The sequence below is a fragment of the Hemiscyllium ocellatum genome, chromosome 5 (assembly GCF_020745735.1).
Source record: "Hemiscyllium ocellatum isolate sHemOce1 chromosome 5, sHemOce1.pat.X.cur, whole genome shotgun sequence".
Lineage (NCBI taxonomy): Eukaryota > Metazoa > Chordata > Chondrichthyes > Orectolobiformes > Hemiscylliidae > Hemiscyllium > Hemiscyllium ocellatum.
The window spans coordinates 64,760,787-64,781,977 of NC_083405.1; the positions used below are offsets into that span (position 1 = coordinate 64,760,787).

Consider the following 21,191-nt stretch of genomic DNA (forward strand, 5'->3'; position numbering starts at 1 on the left):
ATTAACAATCTTCCCTCCATCATAAGGTCAAAGTGGAGACATTTGCTGAGGATTGCAAAATATTCAGCATCATTTATAATGCTTCAGATACTGAAGCAGTTCATGTTCAAATGCACAATGACCTACACAATATGCATACTTTGGCTGACAAGCGGCAAGAAACATTCGCTCCACACAACTACCAGGCAGTGATCATCTCCAATAGCAGCTTGACATTCAATGACTTACCATCACTCAATCTCCCAATATCAACATTGTTGGGGGTTACCACTGACTGTAGACTTAACTCGACCACCCAAATACTGGCCAGAAGAGCAGGTCAGCGTCTAGAAATTTAGCAGCAAGCAACAAGGCACAAGTTAGAATGATAGAATGCTGTCTGTTTGCTTAGATGAAAGCAGTTCCATCAATAATCTAGAACCTCAACACTATCCAGGCCAAAGTCTGCTTGCTTGGCATGCCAAGCATGACCTCAGCCATTTACACCTTCTGCCTCTGACACATAGTACCGATGTGTGTATCATGCACTGCAGCAACTCATCCAGGTTCCTCTAACTTCACCTTCTAAATTATACACTAAACACTTAAAAAAGGACAGGACAACAGATGCTGAGGAACATGAACACCTGCAAATTTCCCCTCCAAGCTACAACATTCTGTCTTCGAATTGCATCTGCATTCCTCACGGTCACTGGGTAGAAATCTTAAAACTACCTTCCTAACACCATTGTAGGTGTTGTTACACTAACTGAAATGCAACAGCTTGGAAAGGCTGTTCATTCCACCTTCTCAAGGAGATTTTCAAGGGCAATTAGGGGTACACAACAAATACTGGCCTTGATAGTGATACCCATGTCCTGTGTTGAAATAAAATTTAATTGCCTTCTGAAGTGGCCTACTAAGCCACTCAGCTCAAAGATCATTAGGAATGGACAACAATCGCTGACCTTACTAATAACTTCCAGAAGGAATAACAACTTTAAAAAGATTTTTAAATCATCCATTCTGTCATCAATACAACTCTGTTGGTCATGACCCTACAGTATATCAAGGGAGACAATGGCCGAGTGGTCACTAGACTATTAATTCAGAAATTAATCTCGAGTAGTGGGTTTGAATCTGTCATGGCAGATGGTGGAATTTGAATTGGAATTAAGAATCTAGTGACGATCATTGCTGATGGTCAGAAAGACCATCTGGTTCACTAATGTACTTCAAGGAAGGAAATCTGCCATCCTGACATGGTTTCGCCTACATGCAATTCCAGACTCAGAGCAATCTGGTTGATTACCAACTGTCCTCTCAATCGATAGCCAGCAACGCCTTCATCTGATGAATGAATAAAGAAAGAAAAATTCATGAAAACCAGGGTTTAGAAATAGCGACCATATAATGGAAGAAAATAACAAAGAGGAAACATAGGGTGACAGAGAGAGAGATAAAACGTGCTTTTTGCAAACTGGTTTCCTAAATTACAATATCAACCTCCACCACAGGCTGGGCAAGGAGGCAAATCTTGAATCCCAGGATGTCAGTCCCAATCGGATAAGGAATCCGAGTTGCTATAACAGCTTTGGTATGCATGTTGTTGTCAGAGCCAGGAATAGTAGAAGCTCCAAGTTCCTTCCATCAACTGGCTGACCAGGACTTGCTCCTGCTCTCAGTGCATGACATTAACATGAACTTGAAGGACTTACATGTTGACATTCAACCTGTTTGACTGCATTGTGAACACATTTTTTGTTGGATATCAAATACTGGTGTGGGATTTGAACCTGGTGTTTCTGGTTCACAGGCAGAAATGCAACCTATTTCACAAGAGCTCCTCAAAACAAAGACAACCTGGAAACATTTTATTGATTATAAAATGCTTTGCAACATCTTAGATCATGAAAAACATGAAGTTAAGTGTAATTTTCTTTCTAATACCCTATACTCAGCATTCTAATTGGACTTCTCACAATATAATCAACGCAAATATTCAAAATTGTGTTCCTTAATGCTGTTTTTTGCTTCCTAATTCACAGGATCTAAAACATTTATGGTAAACAGCCACCGAAACACCTGCAATGAAATAGCCAGAGATTAAAATCTATTATTATTCTTGAAGATAATTCCATCTAATGGAATGAAGATTTTTACTGCAAGAGTATACCAATGCATGAGGAACTGGGCCAATGTTCTGGAAGTAAACAGCAGAGATCCTGGCAAACTGTAATTAGAGGTTAAAAGCCATGCACGCGCACAACTGATAGGCTACTTACTACATGTTCAACGAAATAGGTTAACGGAATGAAAGCTAGAGGTTTGGAGGTATAAGTGAGATTTACACAGAATTGTGGCTTACTCTTCCTGTTTCTAAATTCCAAAAATGCTAACTCATCCAAATTCTGACATCAAGCATACAAGAGCCCTTAAATCAATAATGTTGGCAGAGGGAAAAAGCATATGGAAGTTGACTTATGGATGATGCTTCTGAGCAGATAAACAAAAAAAAAGACTGGAAATATTGAGCATATGGAGGTGACTATGCAAGGCAGCTCCAGAAAATTAAATTGCCAGAGATATCAGAAAGCTAAAAGAAACAACATACAAAGATAAAAAAAACTACAAGCAAAGATCCCAGTGAACAAGAAATATACAAAGGGCAACTAAAGGTGAGAAAACTAATAACATGAGCTATAGAGGACAAGTATGAAAATAAACTTGCCGGAATATCAAAAATGATCACAAAACATTTTTGCAATTAAATTAGGGAAAAGACGGTGGACAGAAAATGTGTGGGTGCCTTAAACTGTTAATGGTGAGTTTGTCAATGAAAATAAGGAAATATCAAACATATTGAACAATTACTTTGTGTCAGTATTTACAGCAGAAGCCAGTATGCCACATGCCCCAAGGAAACTATTACTGAGTCAAGGACAGGGACACAAAAATACATAAACAATATCACAGCAATGAAGTAATTCATGAGAATAAAAAGATGGCAAACACCCAGGACCAGATGGTTTTCATCCCACAGTTTTAAAAGGTGAGAACATTGAAAGAATATCATTACAGTATTGCAAGGTTAATTAAATTCAGGGATTATTCAAGTGTAATAATAGTTCATTTCAAGAGTGGTTCTTGAAATTTTCTTGAAAACTACTTTTTGATTTTTGGCTGCTATACTTTGGTTTTCAGGGACTCTTTTCTTAGTCCTTCCATATACTATGGAGATCACAGCTAATGCATTTTTGTTTAGTACGCATAAATCAATAAGATTTTTTATACTATTTACTGCAAGACAGAAAAAGGATACACAAAAAGATTCCTCAGACACATCAAGTCTAGTTTTTCAAAAATGTGCTCATCATTACAAAATGGGTCAACACCAAGACCATTGTTCCATCATTAATTACAACATTCTGTGCAGTGACCCAACAAATAAAGTGGTTAAGAAGTATTTTGAGAAGTTAAAAGGGAATATCAGTGTTTAAAGGAGATCAAACCCTACGTAATTTAGAAGTTAGTAGCAAATTGAGGACACAAGGAATCTTATCTCCTAAACCCGACATTGTGTCTCTCATTGCCTTGGAAACTTCACCGTCTCCTCGCCACTAACCTTAACTCATGTGACTCCAGACAGAGCAATTTGGTTGACTCTAAAATGCACCCTTAAATACTTTGTTACATCAAATTGTTAAAAGGTCTCAAAAACAAAAAGAATGAAATGTATGGTCAATCAAAGCCATTGTGTCAGGGGCACCATGCCTCACAGTGCCAGGGACCTGGGTTCAATTCCACCCTCGGGTGACTGCCAATGTGGAGTCTGCACATTCTCCCTGTGTCCTCCGGGTGCTTCGCTTTCTTCCCACCATCCAAAGATGTGCAGGTTAGGTGGATTGGCCATGCTAAGTGTCCAAAGCATCGAAGGATGTGCAGGCTGGATGGATTAGCCATGGGAAGATGCAGGGTTACAAGCTTTTTTAGGGGGTGGGGTGGGGGTGGGGAAGGTGTCTGGGTGGGAAGCTTTTCAGAGAGTCAGTGTTCCACATCATAGAGATTTCATGGTGTCAAAGTCCTCCTTATCAGCATCAGTGGAAGCAAGTGCCACAATCAAGATAACTGTTTCACAGGCTAGTCAATCAATAGCTTCACAAAATCTGATCTTACTGACCAAGTTCCCAAATAACACGATCGCTAATTCTGACTATGAACTGACCAATGGCTGGACAGAGCCAGCAGAGCTTCTTGTCCACATTCAGGAGGGTGTTCCCCTGATAGTCTTCAACATCGATTCCAGCTCCCTTGCTCCCAAATCTCATGCATCAGGTCAAAAGTTGGCAAAAAAATTTGCTGACAAACAGCAAGTAATCTTCACAGCACATAACTGCTAAGTAATGATAATTTTCAGTGAGAAAATTTAACCACAATGCAATGATATTCAATAGCATTACCATCTCTAAATGCTGCTAGGTCCAAATCCTGGAATTCACTAAGGGAATGAGGGCATTGTGGATAAATCTACAGTATATGGAGCAGCTCAAATTCCGAACTACCAACATCCTGTGGGCCACACTTGATCAAAAACTGAACTGGACTAGCCACATCTTGTCAATACAGCAGGTCAGAGGCTATGAATCCTCCAATGGGCAACTTCTCTCCTCACTGACCAGAGCCTGTCTAGCATCTACAAAGCACAAATCAGGAATGTGGTGGAACACTTCCCACTTGCCTGGATAACGTGCCACGCTAACAGTGAAGAAGCTTGACACATCCAAGGCAAACAACCCCCCTGAATTGTATCACATCCACAAGTATCCATTCTGTCCACCACTGAAGCTCAGTAGCAGTAGCGTTTACAATCAACATTGCAGAAAATCACCCAGACTGCTTAAATATCCCCTTCTAAACCTCTGACCTCTATCCATCTAGAAGTACAAGAACAGCAGATAAAGAGGAACCATGAATATCCGAACGAGATGGGCAGGCAGTATTTCGTTTTGTTAATTGATTATTTTGATAACTGATTCAATGCCTCTCCTCTGGGACTCAGTTTTCTGAAGTTTCCTTCTTCCTTGCTCTGCCTGCCTTGCTCCCTCTCTCTTTCTCAGCATTTGTTTCTGAGCAGACACAATACATGTACGGGACCTGCAGGATTGCTGTAGCCTTTCGCCGCCGCTGATTCACTTCAATGGAATTGGCAGAGTGAGCACTTGCTGTTTGCTCCCCTTTCAGGAGACTAGGGAGCAGCACACCGCACAACACCATTACCAAATCACCCACCCCCCAACTCACCCCCACCACCACCACACATCCCCACTCCTGGAATGGAGATGGCAGCTGGACTGGACACCAACAGCAAGACTGCTGCTGCAGCTTTTGGAGGGTGAGTCTCAAAGTAGCACACTAAAGCACACAGCCACACACACAACATTTTGACAAGTTCCCACTCTGCCCTGTACAGGACAATATTGGAGAGATTATCTGGGAAAGGGTGGTTTAGGGTACACCCCTGTCTAGAACTCCAGGGAAAGTGTGGGGAGAGAGAGGGAGGAACTCAGTCATTTGGAGATGGTGCATGGATTCCCAATGATGTCCAGGACTGTCTTCGGCAACATTTCAGTAAGCTAAATTCACTTTTAATCAGTGTAAACAAAAGACGCAATCAGTGTTGGTAACACTTCTTTAATGTATTGTTTCTATCGGAACCTTGAGATCTTCTTTGGATAATCAGAAATTCAGATAATTGATATTTGGATAATCGAGGTTCCTCTGTGTATGGTGCCCAAAGCTGATACCGGGGGTCAGAGCATTGAGTACAGGAGTTGGCAAATCACTTTGCGGCTGTACAGGACATTGGTTCAGTCACTGTTGGAATATTGCATGCAATTCTGGTCTCCTTCGGCAAGATGTTGTGAAATTTGAAAGGGATCAGAAAGGATTTACAAGGATGTTGCCAGGGTTGGAGGGTTTGAGCCATCAGCAAGAGTTGAACAGGCTGGGGCTGTTTTTACTGGAGCGTCGGAAGCTGAGGGGTGACCTTAAGGGGGTTTATAAAATCATGAGGAGTATGAATAGGGTAAATAGACAAGGTGCTGAAAATGTGTTGCTGGAAAAGCGCAGCAGGTCAGGCAGCATCCAAGGAACAGGAAATTCGACGTTTCGGGCATAAGCCCTTCATCAGGAATGAGGAAAGTGTGTCCAGCAGGCTAAGATAAAAGGTAGGGCGGAGGGACTTGGGGGAGGGGCGATGGAGATGTGATAGGTGGAAGGAGGTCAAGGTGAGGGTGATAGGCCGGAGTGGGGTGGGGACGGAGAGGTCAGGAAGAAGATTGCAGGTTAGGAAGGCGGTGCTGACCTGGGGGGTGCAGAGGGACTCACTGAAATCCTTATAGAGGGAGGAAGAGAGCTTCTTCAAGGAAGGCATCCTTGCAAGAGGATTCGCAGTAGGTTAAAATCTTCGAGGAGAAAGTGAGGTCTGCAGATGCTGGAGATCAGAGCTGAAAATGTGTTGCTGGAAAAGCGCAGCAGGTCAGGCAGCATCCAAGGAACAGCACCGCCTTCCTAATCTGCAGTTAGCATCGCCTTCCTAACCTGCAATCTTCTTCCTGACCTCTCCACCCCCACCCCACTCCGGCCTATCACCCTCACCTTGACCTCCTTCCACTAATCACATCTCCATCGCCCCTCCCCCAAGTCCCTCCGCCCTACCTTTTAATCTTAGCCTGCTGGACACACTTTCCTCATTCCTGATGAAGGGCTTATGCCCGAAACGTCGAATTTCCTGTTCCTTGGATGCTGCCTGACCTGCTGCGCTTTTCCAGCAACACATTTTCGGCTCTGATCTCCAGCATCTGCAGACCTCACTTTCTCCTCTAAATAGACAAGGTCCTTTCCCTGGGGTGGGGAACCTAGAACTAGAGCGCATAGGTTCAGATTGAGGGGAGACAATTTAAAAGCGAACAAAGGGACATTTTCACACAAAAAGTGATGAGTGTATGGAATGAGCTGCCAGAGGAGGGAGTGGAGGCTGGTACAATTACAACATTTAAAAAGGCATCTAGGTGGGTACACGAATAGGAAGTGTTTAGAGGGATATGGATCAAGTGTTGGCAAATGGGACTGGATTAAGTTAGGATATCTGGTCAGCATGGATGACTAGGACTGAAGGGTCTGTTTCCATGCTGTACATCTCCATTACTCTATGACTCTATACCAGAAGTTGCTGGAAAAGCTCAAAGGGTCTGACAGCATATGTGAAGAGAAATCAGAGTTAACGTTTTGGGTCTGGCGACACTTCCTCAGAACTCTTGAGTTTTATTAGGTAACATTGCTTGTTTAACGAGCTGACGCAAGCACAATAAGCCAAATGCTTGTTCTGTATCACAGCACTGCTGTGATTCTAAGATCATACTCTTCGCAAAGTTTTCATTTTCTTGCTTCATGGGACAAACAGAGTACACACATTTCATATTTTATTCAGATTGAATGGTGTAGAGGCATGGATCAGCCAGTAATAAATATTTTTGCATTGAAATGCCAAGTTGAACTATTTGTTCTACCTCCCCCCACTCACACAACTGAACAGAAAACATAACCTTGCAAAGTAACGTCCACCACTTTGTGAGAAACAGTAGGATCTAAAAGACATCGACAAAGTTTCAACAGGATAGTATTGGGAAAATTTCTAAAAATTTACTGTGGTCCTAACTCACCCAGTTTTATCCCATGACCAGTAACTGTTGAGTAAGAATGGCCATTCACCAAGAAATAAATAGACACACATGCTTTGTAAAATCTCAATACAATACTAAAAAACTGAAATTGCATGCTACCACTTGCCTGGTCTTAAAAGAAAATGTGTAAAGAAAAGACAAAATAGGTCAGTGAAAAGATGAATTAAAAGCGCATATTTTAATTAGCAATTTGTAGAGTTCCATACCATTCTCAGATTTGTCTTAGTGAACCTAATATTTTGTGCCTATGATTAAATTAGATCGTGACAAACCTGTTTTCCAAATGAAATGCAGCCAGGCTTAAAATTAATCACAAACAAGGCGAGAGATCAAGTATCTTTCTGACTACGCCACAGTTTAGCTCATACTTTCACATTCCCCTGGTTTCCTGTCCACATGACTAAGAAGGTAGCTTTACGATAGGTACGCAACTTGATATTTTACAATCAATGCCAGATGGATCAAATCCAATTATGATGTAGCGAGTGTACAAAAATCTTGTAGCAACACCTACTTTTATTTGTTGATTCTTCACCTGCAAGTCTGGAAACCAGCTTCTGGTGAACATTTTAGGAATCAGAACAAGACGACAAATTTAATGTACCCATCTAGTTAATTTTCTAGCAGTGAACACTGAAAATGAACATAAAAAATGTAACAACCATAAAATTGATCTAAATAGTCATTCAATTTCCTAAGTAGAAACCCAGCGGCCTTTCTATATGTATTTGACTACATTAGCATTTTACATCTTCAGACTGAAAAAGGTATCAATATGGTTTTTGGTAGGTAAATGACTGATATAAGATCCAGAAGTATGTTAATCGTAGGAGGGGGTCTGTTAAAAGATAAATTAAATTAAACAATTATAGGTAATCAGAATATCGCAGATTATTCATCTCTATTTAATCAAGAAGATTACAGATGAATGAAATGGGATGAGATCCATTAACTTTAGTAAAGTGTTGTGCAGAAAATGAAAGGACTGACTATCCATCAAGCACTTAGATAAAATAGATTATGGAAGCATAAATCAAAAATGCTGAATTTCATGATGCTTTGGCTGAAAGTTTGTATAGTTCTATCACTGGACTGGAGCACTGGAGGAAAACAAATGCAGGATAATTTTAAAAGGAGCTTGGTAAAGCCCTGGAGAAAGTGCTCAAGAACAAAGATTGTATAAAATGCTAGAAATGAATATTTGCCAAAGCACAGGTGTCAAATGGCTTAGTTGGTACAGTAGAAGAATGGGTCATACCTTAAGAACCTACTAGAATTCTTCGAAGAAGAAATTCAGTAGTGAAATAGCTTAAAACAGAAGTGTGCTTGTATAGAACCTGCAGAATAGAAATGGGGCATTAGGTCCAACTGGTTTAGTTGACATACTCCACAAAAGCCTCCTCCCAATTTAATTACATATTTCCAACCAGGTCTTGATCCATTTATTCTCATTCTCTTATGCATCAAGCATAAATGTATCAATATTACTTCACTATACATGGCAATTAGTTCCATATTCTCATCTATGTAAAAGAAATTTGCATAAATTTTTTTTATCTTTATGCCCTTTTGCTTTGGGCTCAACCACAAGTGGGAATAGTTTCACACCAGACTTATTTCCAAAATCCTCCTGAATTTTGAAGATTTCGCCAATAATCCATAATCTATTTTCCCAAGCAAAAGTTGTGCTTATTGGCTCAAGCATCTACATAATTTAACAACCTTGCAAATTTTCTAAACAGTTGCACGAATGTTTCAATATTTTGTTGTAGAATAACTGTGAAAGAGCTTTGTAGATTTTGTCTGAAACAGGATACAAAAAAACTGTATTCTAAAGATCTAGACAAATTTAACATGAAATCTGATGTGGATTTCCAAAAGGTTTTCAGGCCCTTGACTGAGAATAATAAAAAATATATTGCCTCAAGGCATTGATGACAAATCGGCTTAGCAATAAAAACGGATTGTGGTGAAACAGAAAAGTGTCATCTTTGGTTCACTAGTACTCCACGCGGTTAAGTCAGAAGGTCTTGGGTTCAAGTCCCATACCAGAAATTTGACATGTAATCTAGGTCTGCATTTCAATGCAATGTTGAGGAAATGCTACGAGCACACAGGTATCACTTTTCAAATAAGACATCAAACCTAGGCTCAGTTAACCCTCCTAAGTGTACTTAAAATATCCTACAATACTATCTGGAAGAGTATCAACACTCAACTGTCTAACACTAATAACAGATGATTTGATTGTTTGCTGTTTTTGTGGGAACTGGTTGTGCACAGATTGTCACAGACCAAATTGGCAGCCAAAGTGAAAATGTTCCTGCACCTGGGCCAAAAACACCAGATTCAAGTCCCACACTAGGGCATGTGGACCACAGTATCCTTCACACAATTCAAAAGACTGATAACTAGCCTGTGAAGCTTTCCACCATCTTCCCACTATCCCACAATAAGACAAAAGAAAGCGCGAAAATACGCCAAAAACAATGATAACAATACACATCAAAAAACTACATGATAAGATGCAAAGTCATTTGGGACGTCCTGAGGTGCTATTTTCCCATAGTCCAGTATTTTTTTTCTCTTTTGAGTAGGTATCTAGCTCTTTATAAGTATTTAATTCTGATTTTGCTTTTATCACCCTGTTTAGGGTCAGCATTCCAGATCACATCTCATTACACAAAAAACCTTAATCCCTCCTCTGATTGGTAAAAGTCACCTTAAATTTGCACGTCTCCCAAGATATACAGTATATTCTAAACAGGTTCCGAATTGATGCTCTTCGTATTAGTGCTGTCAAAACCCTTCATAACTTCAAACATCTTAATTAAATATCACTGTAGCACACACTGCTCTAAAAGAGAACAGTTCCAGCTTTCTGCCCACCAAAATACCTGAATTCTCACAGCCTTGCTACTAAGTTTGCACTGCACTCTCTCCATGGGCATGATATCTTTGATGCCCAAAGTTGGTCATAATATCTAACTGATGCCTATCTTTACACTATCTAGGATCCTCCATGCTTCATAATAGTCTCTAAAGCCTCAATAGTTTCTTGGGAATGATAGAGTTGCTCCACAAGGAGAGATTGAGTTGAATGGGTCTATGTTCTCTGAGGTTAGGAAGAATGAGAAGTAATCTAATTGATACATAGAAAACTCTGAGGGGGTGTTATAGGGTAAGTGCTGAAAACCTGTTTCATTGAGCTAAAGTCTAGATCTGCATGATGGTCATAAATTCAGGATAAAGGGTCACCATTTAGAACTGAAATGGGGAGAAATTTCTTCACTCTGATGGTTTTGAATCTTTGGAATTCTTTGCCAGAGAGTTGTGGATACTCATTCAATGAATATATGTCAGATAGAGTTCTTGAATGTTGGACATGACGGGAACAATAGAATATGGTGAGAAAGCAGAGTTGATGGAGAAATTAGCTATGATCTGACTCAATAGTAAGACATGTTCAAGAGCCCCTATGTCTTTCATCTAGTTCAATTTCTTTTCTGAAATAAAAACTGAAAGAACTGCGCATGCTGTAAATCATAAATGAAAACAGTCCTGATGAAGGGTCACTTGACCCGAAACATTAACTCTGATTTCTCTCTACAGATGCTGAAAGACCTGCTGAATTTTTCCATTAATTTTTTTCCTGCGTTCTGAATTTGTTCTGCTAATGATTGCAATTTGTGAACCATTGGGTTAGTTCCTCCACCACACTTCAAATTGGTTTATATGGTGTCGCCTCATCATTCCTTTCAAAATGCATCAGTTCACACACTGCTCTATATTAAATTTCATGTATTTTTATCCAATTTTTAAAAATAGATTGGAGTCACTGTTGATGACATAAGACATAAGAACAGAAATTAGGCCATTCAGCCCATTGAATGGTGGAGCAGAGTCAATCATGGTTGATAAGTTTCTCAACCCCACTCTTCCACTTTCTCCCCATAGCCTTGATTGTCTTGATACTCAAGAACCTATCTCAGTATTAAATATACTGAATGACCTGGCCTCCACAGCCTTTTGTGGCAATGAATTCCACGGATTCACCACCTTCTGGCTGAAGAAGTTTCTCCTTATCTCTGTTCTAAAAGATCTTCTCTTTACTCTAAGGATATGCCCTCGGGTCCTAGTCTCTCCTACCAATGGAAACATCTTCCTAACATCTACTCTATATTTTGTATGTTTCAATTATATCCCCTCTCATCCTTTTAAACTCTATCGAGTATAAACCCCGAGTCCTCAAATACTCCTCTCATATTAAGCTTTTTATTCCCAAGACCATTCTCGTGTACCTCCTTTGAACATGATTCAGGGCCAGTACATCCTTCCTGAGATATGGGACCCAAAACTGTGCACAATACTCTACACGTGGTCTGATCAGAGCCTTATAGAGTCACAGAAGTGCATCCCTGCTTTTATATTCAAGTCCTCTCAAAATAAATGAAAACATCTATTCTGTAAATCAAGTACTGGAATACATTCAAAGATGGAGACCAAAGGAATGAAATTAGAACATAGAATAATAAAGCGCAGATCAGGCCCTTCGGCCCTGGATGCTGTGCTGACCTGTGGACTTTTCTCAGCTCGTCCCTCTACACTATCCCAAAATCATCCATGAGCTTATCTAAAGATTGTTTAAATCTCCCAAATGTGGCTGAGTTGACTACCTTAGCAGGTAGGGCATTCCACGCCCTTACCACTGTCTGGGTAAAGAAATTGCCTCTGACATCAGTCTTAAATCTATCACCCCTCAATTGAATGAAAGAAAAATGCTTAAGGGGGTGAGTATGAGAGCATAGGCACAACATGAGTGGGTCAAACACAGCAAAGCAGTGGGCTGCAAAAAAAAATTAAAATAGAAGACAGAGAACAAAAACTGGTTGTTCACCTCAACTGAATTATGATCACATTTATGCTCTACAGAAGCCTCCTCTGAATAATATTTTCTCATCTTATTACTACAATGTTCTATTTCAACAAAAACAGAAATTATACTAGAGAAACTCAGCAAGCGTATCTGCATTTGTAGAGAGAGAGACTGCTAAGTTCCTACAGCAATGTCTGTTTTGTTTCAGATTTCCAACGTCTGCAGTTCTTAGTTGTGTTTTGTGGTCTATTCTAACCCTCTTCTATTTATCTAGCTTCTCCTTAAATGCATCATAAATGCAGATAGCATCCAGTTATACATCCTTGCCACTTCTGGATAAAGACATATCTTCTGAGTTGAATTTATTAATAACCATCTTATATTCATGTCCCTAGTTTTGAACTCTCCTGGATGTAGTTCAGAGAAGATTCACTAGAATGATCCCCAGAATGGAGTGGGTCTCTTATGAGTAAAGGTTTGGAATCTACTCATTGGAATTTAGAAGAATGAGGGGTGATTTCATCGAAACACAGGATTCTTGAGGGGCTCAACAGGTTAAATGCTGAGAGAATGCTTCCCCTCATGGAAGGAGCTAGCACCACAGGGCATGGTCTCTGAATAAAGGAGTGCCAAATTATGTCTGAGGCAAAGATGAATTTCTTCTCTCAGCAATCAAGAGCCTTTATAACTCCTTGCCACAGAGAGATGTGGGGCAGAGTCCTTCTATATACTGAAGGCTGAGATAGGTAGATTCTTGATTAGTGTGGGCATCAAGGGTTATGGGGAAAAGGCAGGAAAGTGCACATGAGGAATATTGGGTCAGCCATGATCCTACTGAGTGGTGGAGCAGGTTCAATGGACCAAATTAGCCTACTCCTGTTCCCCTGTTTTAAAATGGTCTTACGGTCTTAAATAATTCCTTTGTGCACACCCAATTAAAACCCTCCATTATGCTGAAGACACCCATCATTTCACTTCTAACCATTTTCTAGAAAGCATAGTCCCATTCCATTCACCCTTGCCAATTAAGTATAATCACTCAGTTCTGACATCATCCTTAGGAATTATTTTTGCATCTTTGCCAGCGCCTCTATATTTCTTTTATAGCATACTGACCAGTAGTATCAGGTTACTCCGAACAGTTACATATTTTTGAAGCAATTAATCTATTTTACCCAAACTAGCAGTAGGTGAGATTAACTTCTATAAACTCTGCTATTACTACATATTTCAAAACGTCTCAACACTCTCCTCAAGGAAAACTGAATGTTTTAGTGACAAACAAAATTTGCCAGAAACCAGCTGACTTCCCAACTTCCATGACAGGTGCAAAAGCCTATACTAAATTTCTCTGGATTTATGAGGTTTTTTTGTTCATGGTACATTCAAGTGGAGAAGAAACTATCCACATAACTGATTATATTCAACATTGAGTAAAGATACTAATTTTGCATATTAAATCATACGTCAACATGAACACAGTGGGCAGGTTTGGAATCTTTCACAGTATACAACTTTCTTATGACAACAAGAGACAGAAATTGTACATTAGTGATGTTTAAACAAAATAAAGAAGCATAGGGCGGTGTGTTTTTCTGGCAACATCTCAACCAAGAGGATACAATTTGGTTTGATAATTTACTGTGACTTTTGTTTAGAATTGGTACTCATTACAAACAAGATTAGAGTGGTGCTGAAAAAGCACAGCAGGTCAGGCAGCATTCGAGAAGCAGGAAAATTGATGTTTCGGGCAGGAGCCCTTCATCAGGAATCTGAGGATTACTAACAACTAATAGCCCAAGTTGGATTTTCTTACCATATATGAAAACAATGGTTACTTGAGCCTAAAAGTTAACTGAACATTAGCTTGAAATTGTACAAAACATGTACATGATTAGGGGTTTAGATAGGGTAGACACTGAGAACCTTTTACCGCTAATGGAGTCAGCTGTTACTAGGGGACACAGCTTTAAATTAAGGGGTGGTAGGTATAGGACAGATGTTAGGGGTAGATTCTTTACGCAGCGGGTTGTGAGTTCATGGAATGCCCTGCCAGTAGCAGTGGTGAACTCTCCCTCTTTATGGTCATTTAAGCAGGCATTGGATAGGCATATGGAAGTTATTGGGCTAGAGTAGGTTAGGTAGGATTTGGTCGGCGCAACATCGAGGGCCGAAGGGCCTGTACTGCGCTGTATTTTTCTATGTTCTATGTTCTGTATGTTCTATGTGGATTAGAACAAAACAATTAGCGAGTTTTCAGATGATTTGTAGCTCAGATTGAGGTTCTGGATGCAAGTTTGCTCACTGAGCTGGAAGGTTCATTTCCAGTTGTTTCATCACCCTACTAGGTAACATCTTTAATGGGCCTCAGGCGAAGCACTTTACAGTATTCCAGCTTTTTATTTATGTGTTTGGGTTTCTTTGGGTTGGTTATGTCATTTCCTGTGGTGTCATTTCCCGTTCTTTTTCTTTAGGGGTGGTAGATGGGGTCTAACTAGATGTGTTTGTTGATAGAGTTCCGGGAATTTCTTGTGGGTGTCTCTGTTTGGCTTTTCCTAAGATGGATTTGTTGTCCCAATCGAAGTGGTGTCCTTCCTTATCTGTATGTAAGGATACTAGTGAGAGAGGGTCATGTTGTTTTGTGACTAGTTGGTGTTCATGTATCCTGGTGGCTAGTTTTCTGCTTGTTTGTCCAATGTAGTATTTGTTACGGTCCTTGCATGGCATTTTGTAAATAACATTAGTTTTCTGCTTGTTGTCTGTACAGGGTCTTTCAAGTTCATTAGCTGCTATTTTAGTATGTTGGTGGGTTTGTGGGCTACCATGATGCCAAGGAGTCGGAGTAGTCTGGCAGTCATTTCAGAGATGTCTTTGATCTGGGGGAAGAGTGGCTAGGGCTTCTGGACATGTTTTGTCTGCTTGTTTGGGTTTGTTGCTGAGAAATCGGCAGACTGTGTTAATTGAATAGGAGAAAGTGAGGACTGCAGATGCTGGAGATGAGAGTTGAAAAATGTGTTGCTGAAAAAGCGCAGCAGGTCAGGCAGCATCCAAGGAGCAGGAGAATCGACGTTTCGGGCATGAGCCCTTCTTCAGGAATCTTCCGGCTCATGCCCGAAATGTCGATTCTCCTGGTCCTTGGATGCTGCCTGACCTGCTGCGCTTTTCCAGCAACACATTTTTCAGCTCTGATCTCCAGCATCTGCAGTCCTCACTTTCTCCATTCCTGAAGAGGGCTTATGCCCGAAACGTCGATTCTCCTGCTCCGTGTTAATTGGGTACCCATTCTTTTTGAATACACGGCATAGGTGATTTTCCTCTGCTCTGCGTTGTACCTCTGCGCTGTAGTGTGTGTTGGCTCATTGAAATAAAATAAATGTGCTGATGAAGCTTCGTTTGTGGATGTTGGGTTGATTGCTTCTGTAGTTCAATATTTAGTCTGTATGTGTTGTTTTCTTGTAGAAGCTGGTTTAAAGTTGCCCTCTGACTGTTCGCTCTACCCAAAGAAACCCAAATATATAAATAGAAAGTAGGAATCATGTACAGTGCTTCGCCTGAGGCTCACTGAAGATGTTACCTAGTAGAGTGATGAAACATTTGGAAATGAAACTTCCAGCTCAGCAAGCAAATCTACATCCACAGAAAAATTTATTATATAAAGAGCACCAATTTTAATTTACCATCCACCCATGTTTTCAAAATCAAAATTGAGAACTGTGCCTTCCCTTTGAATGGCCCTTTGACAGCAAAGATATTGTAAATTAAAGTGTTCACTTAGTGATTTGAGCTTTTCAGGAAAACAAAACCTCTTATTCAACTGCACAGCATTGACAGTTTGACTGCTATATTTGAATGTGTCCAGAACGATGCCTTACCACACCCATGATTTGGAGATGCCGGTGTTGGACTGGGGTGTATAAAGTTAAAAATCACACAACACCAGGCTGAAGGAGCGACGTTCCGAAAGCTAGTATGCTTCCAATTAAACCTTTTGGACTATAACCTGGTGTTGTGTGATTTTTAACTTTGCCACACCCAAGTTGATTTGCAACAAAAATTTGATTGCTGAGGATGTGTTTTGTAAATCCAGGTGCAAAATATCGATCTAGAAATAAAAATGAAAATGGGATGTGCAGTTTTTTAAAAATATAAATCTGTACTTTATTTCACACCCACAGATGCATGAAGCATTTAAACTAAAATTAGATATTCTGACACAATAACAGAAATTGCTGGAGAAACTCAGCAGATCTGGCAGCATCTGTGGAGAGAAAATGGAGTTGACCTTTCGAATCTAGTGACTCTTGATCAGAAAGTACTGGAAATGTTAACTGTTTTGTGTCCACAGATGCTGCCAGACCTGCTGTGGTTCTCTGGCAACTTGTTTTTGTTTTGGATCGTTAGCATCCACAGTTCCATATTTTATATTAGATACTCTGGAAGATTGATTGTATCTGAATTTTTAAAACATTATCAATTAATATTATGTTTAAAGGGAGAGAACTCAGTTTATCTATAAATTATTAAGTAATCATAAAATGCAAAAACACACGAGTGATTGATATAGATGCACAGAAGACCACCTTTCCTCCATCAGGAGATTAGAAGTGGCAGTGTTCACTGACCATTACACAATGTTTAGTATCATTGATGGTTCCACAGATACTGAAGCAGAGTACATCTAAATTGACACCTCCAAGGGAGAATCTAATCAGTTCCCAGTTCTGTTCAATGGGATTACCAGTGTTGAATCTCCAACTACTGACATTCTGCAGATTAACATTGACCAGAAACTGAACTGACAAGCTATGTGGGTTAAAGAGGTCTCAGGTAACAATTGCGGAGGTGAGTAACACCTCCAAGTGTGTTCACCATCGAAAAATCAGTAGCGGAATGCAATACCCTTGAACGGGTCCACCTGTGAACGTATTTTGGGAGGAAGGATAGATGCGTAGACGAATTTCTAGACAAAGAAAGCTTTTAGAAATCTAAAACACAAAGGGACTTAGGAGTTCTAGTTCAGGATTCTCTGAAGGTAAACCTGCAGGTTCAGTTAGCAGTTATGAAGGCAATGCAATATTAGCATTCAATTAAAGAGGTCTAGAAAACAAGAGCAGAATGGTACTTCCGAGGCTGTATAAGGCTCTGGTTAGACGGTATTTGGAATAATGAGAATAGTGTTGGGCCCTGTTGCTAAGGATGGATGTTCTGGCATTGGAGGGGATCCTGAGGAAGTTTATGGGAATGATCCTGGGAATGAATGACTTGTCATATGAGGAGCAGTGGAGGACTCTGGGTATGTAATTTTTGGAGTTTAGATGAGTGGACATGGAGAAAATGTTTCTACTAAGAAGAGAGACGAGGACCCGAGGGGACACTGTGTTGGAGTGAAGGGATGACCCTTTAGAATTGAGATGAGGAGGAATTTCTTCAGCCAGCGGGTGGTGAATTTATGGAACTCATTGCCACAGAGGGCTGCGGGGCAAAAATCATACAGTATATTTAAGATAGAAATAGATAGGTTGTTGATTGGTAAGAGGATCAAAGGTTATGGGAAGAAGGCAGAATAACGGAGTTGAGAAACATATCAGCCATGATCACATAGTACAGCATAGCCTAATGCTGTTCTTATATCTTATGTTCCTAGGATCTCCAACAATACTTTAAAAACTTGACATCATTCAAGACAAAGTAGCCCACTTGGCTGACATCACATCCAGCACTTTCAACAGTCACTCACCTCATCACCAACTGCAATAACTCAACAGATGTTTTTCAACAGCACTGCCCAAACCTGTGCCCTCTACTCACATTCCTGATGAAGGGCTTATGCCCAAAATGTCAATTCTCCTGCTCCTCAGATGCTGCCTGACCTACTGTGCTTTTCCAGAGCCACACTCTGATTGTGATCTTGAGCATGTGCAGTCCTCACTTTCTCCTGTGCCCTCTACCACCGAGGAGGACAAGAGCAGCAGGTGCATGGTAACACCATCATCTGCCATCCTTTCACTGTCACCCATTCAAAATCTAACAGTCCTATGGTGTCCCTTTATCCCAAGGTCTATGGCAGTTCAAGAAGACAGCTCATCACCACATTCTCAAAGGCAATTAGGGATGGGCAATAAATGCTGGCCTAGCCAGCAAAGCCATTTCCCATGAATAAATATAAACTCTTCTCTCAAGACAGATTTGCTCACTGCTTGTATGACTGTTCCATGTGTCTAATCACTAACACAATTTCAGTCTTTATCAAGGTTAACAGCTAAACAGCACACTGCTGTTGAACTTCTTCTTTCACTGCTATGTCAAGCAACTATCAACTATCAATCACTGCCAGGGCATATTTTAGCACTCACTTTTCCACAACTTGTGGTTTTGACTCCCTGGGACTTTTCCTAATTCTAACTGCCTACAGTGTGCTAATAGCTGCAACTGGTCTCCTTGGAGCCACCACTTCTGCTTTAGCACTCACCCAGCTTCAAACTGAACTAACCTATTCCAAACAGCATTTAGATAAAATTGAAATCAGAGAATCTTATTAAAATGCACCTATTTCCATGAAGGCATAGTCTGCTCCAAGCTATCCTTTATTTGACTTTGAAATTAAGTATCTCTTATCTACAATTCATTTCTTGACTTCATGAAGTAAGGGGGTTATAGCCTTTCAGCAATTACTGAATGCTTTGAACTAGTTTAGCATTAAAAACAAACAATGTTCCAGGACTACTATTCTTGCGAGGAGTGTAGATAGCAACTGTCTAGTTCTGCAAGTCCATTTTGTGTTTCTGATCTTACTTTTTCAGGTGCTAACATCTTAAAACAAATAACCCCAACCTTTCAAGTATACCAGACTTCAAGGTGCTTCAATTGTGCTTATTTCATATTTTCCAGTTAAAGATTAATTCTAAAACTAAACACCATACACTAAAACACACGCACAATGATATCTTTAATAATATTTGAAGAAACTGAATGGAACTGAATTGAATTACGTTTATTGTCACATGTACTCACATGAGTGCAGTGAAACATTAGCAAGTCGCCACTCACAACGCCATCTAAGGTACAAAGACATTTTGTTTATTTTTCTGCAAGATTCTATACCCAATAAATTAAAAATTACAGTCCATCTTATTAAAAAGTGGTAAACCAAAAAAAACACAGATAGCATTTCAACCTCACAATCCATAAGTGCCAGATCATGCTGGGCTTGCAATCCTCAAAGGCTCAACCTCCCAGACTTCGGGTTCGACTTCCCTGTTGCCGGCTGCCTGCTCCCGAGAGCTGCCTCCAACTCAGAAAACATCTGTCACCTCCCACCACCGGTTGCATGTTCCTGCTCTCACTACTCAGGATGACTGTATTCGACGCACTGGACCTTTCTCGACAAAACTTGGGCTCACCCTCCCCATGCAGGGATTTCCTTGGTGCTACATCAACCCATACCTCATGTAAGGTAAGTAGATTAAATGAAAGAAGAAAAAAAAACGAAGGAACAAAGAGAAAAAATAACTTTGGACGGAGCAGCCAAGCCTCAAGCAGGAGCCGCAAGCCTGCTGCGTTGCTACTCTGCCACTGCTATCTTGAGGGTTGTTACTGAAACCATGAAAGAGATCTCAATTTTAGGTTTTACTCCTTTACAATCTGAAGCTGGAGCTGAGTTTGGAATGGGTTAGTAGATAATAAGAATCCTATTGAGCCAAGTCAGAGGAGTTGCTCATAGAGAAGAGATACCATGATATGATATGTCAGTTTGGTTTGTATAGGACTGATGGTGAAAAATTTACCCAAGTGGGTCTGTGTTTGTAAATAGCAATATGTCATCACCCACGAATTACGTTTCAGGCAAACGGATAACATCAGGTATATGACCCACAAAAAACCTGAAACAACAATACAAAAGTAAGGATGTGCAGTAATTTTAAACATAACGGTTAGGTCTAAGAAGCCAGTACTGTAGCTAATTCTTCTGGGAAAGACACTTTAAGAAGGATTCAAAGAACTTTTAGAAGGTACAGAGGATATTAATTAGGATATTTTCCTTAAAGAAGGTTAGAGAGAAATTTAATAGAGGTGTTCAAAATCTTGAAGGGAATTGATAGTGTAAATAAATAAATGGAGCTGGAGTGAGTAATTCAGCTCTGGAGCTGATCCACCATTTGATAAGATCATGGTTGATCACATTGCAGCCTCAACCCAACTTTCCAGGCTACCCAATATCCTTTGGTCCTGCTGTCATTCAAGAATTTGTCTACCTCTGTTTTGAAAATATTGAGAACTGAAGGAGATGGAGAAAAATAAATACAAAGCCATTTGTTATAATATGGATTGGTCTGCCAGGAAGGGTGATGGTAACAGATTCAACTGCAACTTTGTAAAGGAAGCAGACAGATACTTGAAAAGAAAAAAATTTGCAGGCCCATGAAAGAAGAGCAGGAATGGCACTAATTGATTCGTTCTTCCAAAGAATCTGCTTTAAAAATCAACAACCATAGACATTAACACCTGTTACTTTCTCAGCAGATGCTGCCAGATCCGTTGAGTACTTTGAGAATATTCTATATTTAAACACTGTTTGAGTTCTTTAGTCATAGAAA

General features: G+C 40.2%; 1 protein-coding gene across 3 annotated transcripts in view; it reads right to left on the bottom strand.

The window, feature by feature from the left end:
- The window catches only part of LOC132815728 (tyrosine-protein phosphatase non-receptor type 3-like), a 215,342-nt gene that overhangs the window by 156,704 nt on the left and 37,447 nt on the right, over positions 1-21,191 (bottom strand). The gene's annotated exons all lie outside the window — the stretch shown is intronic.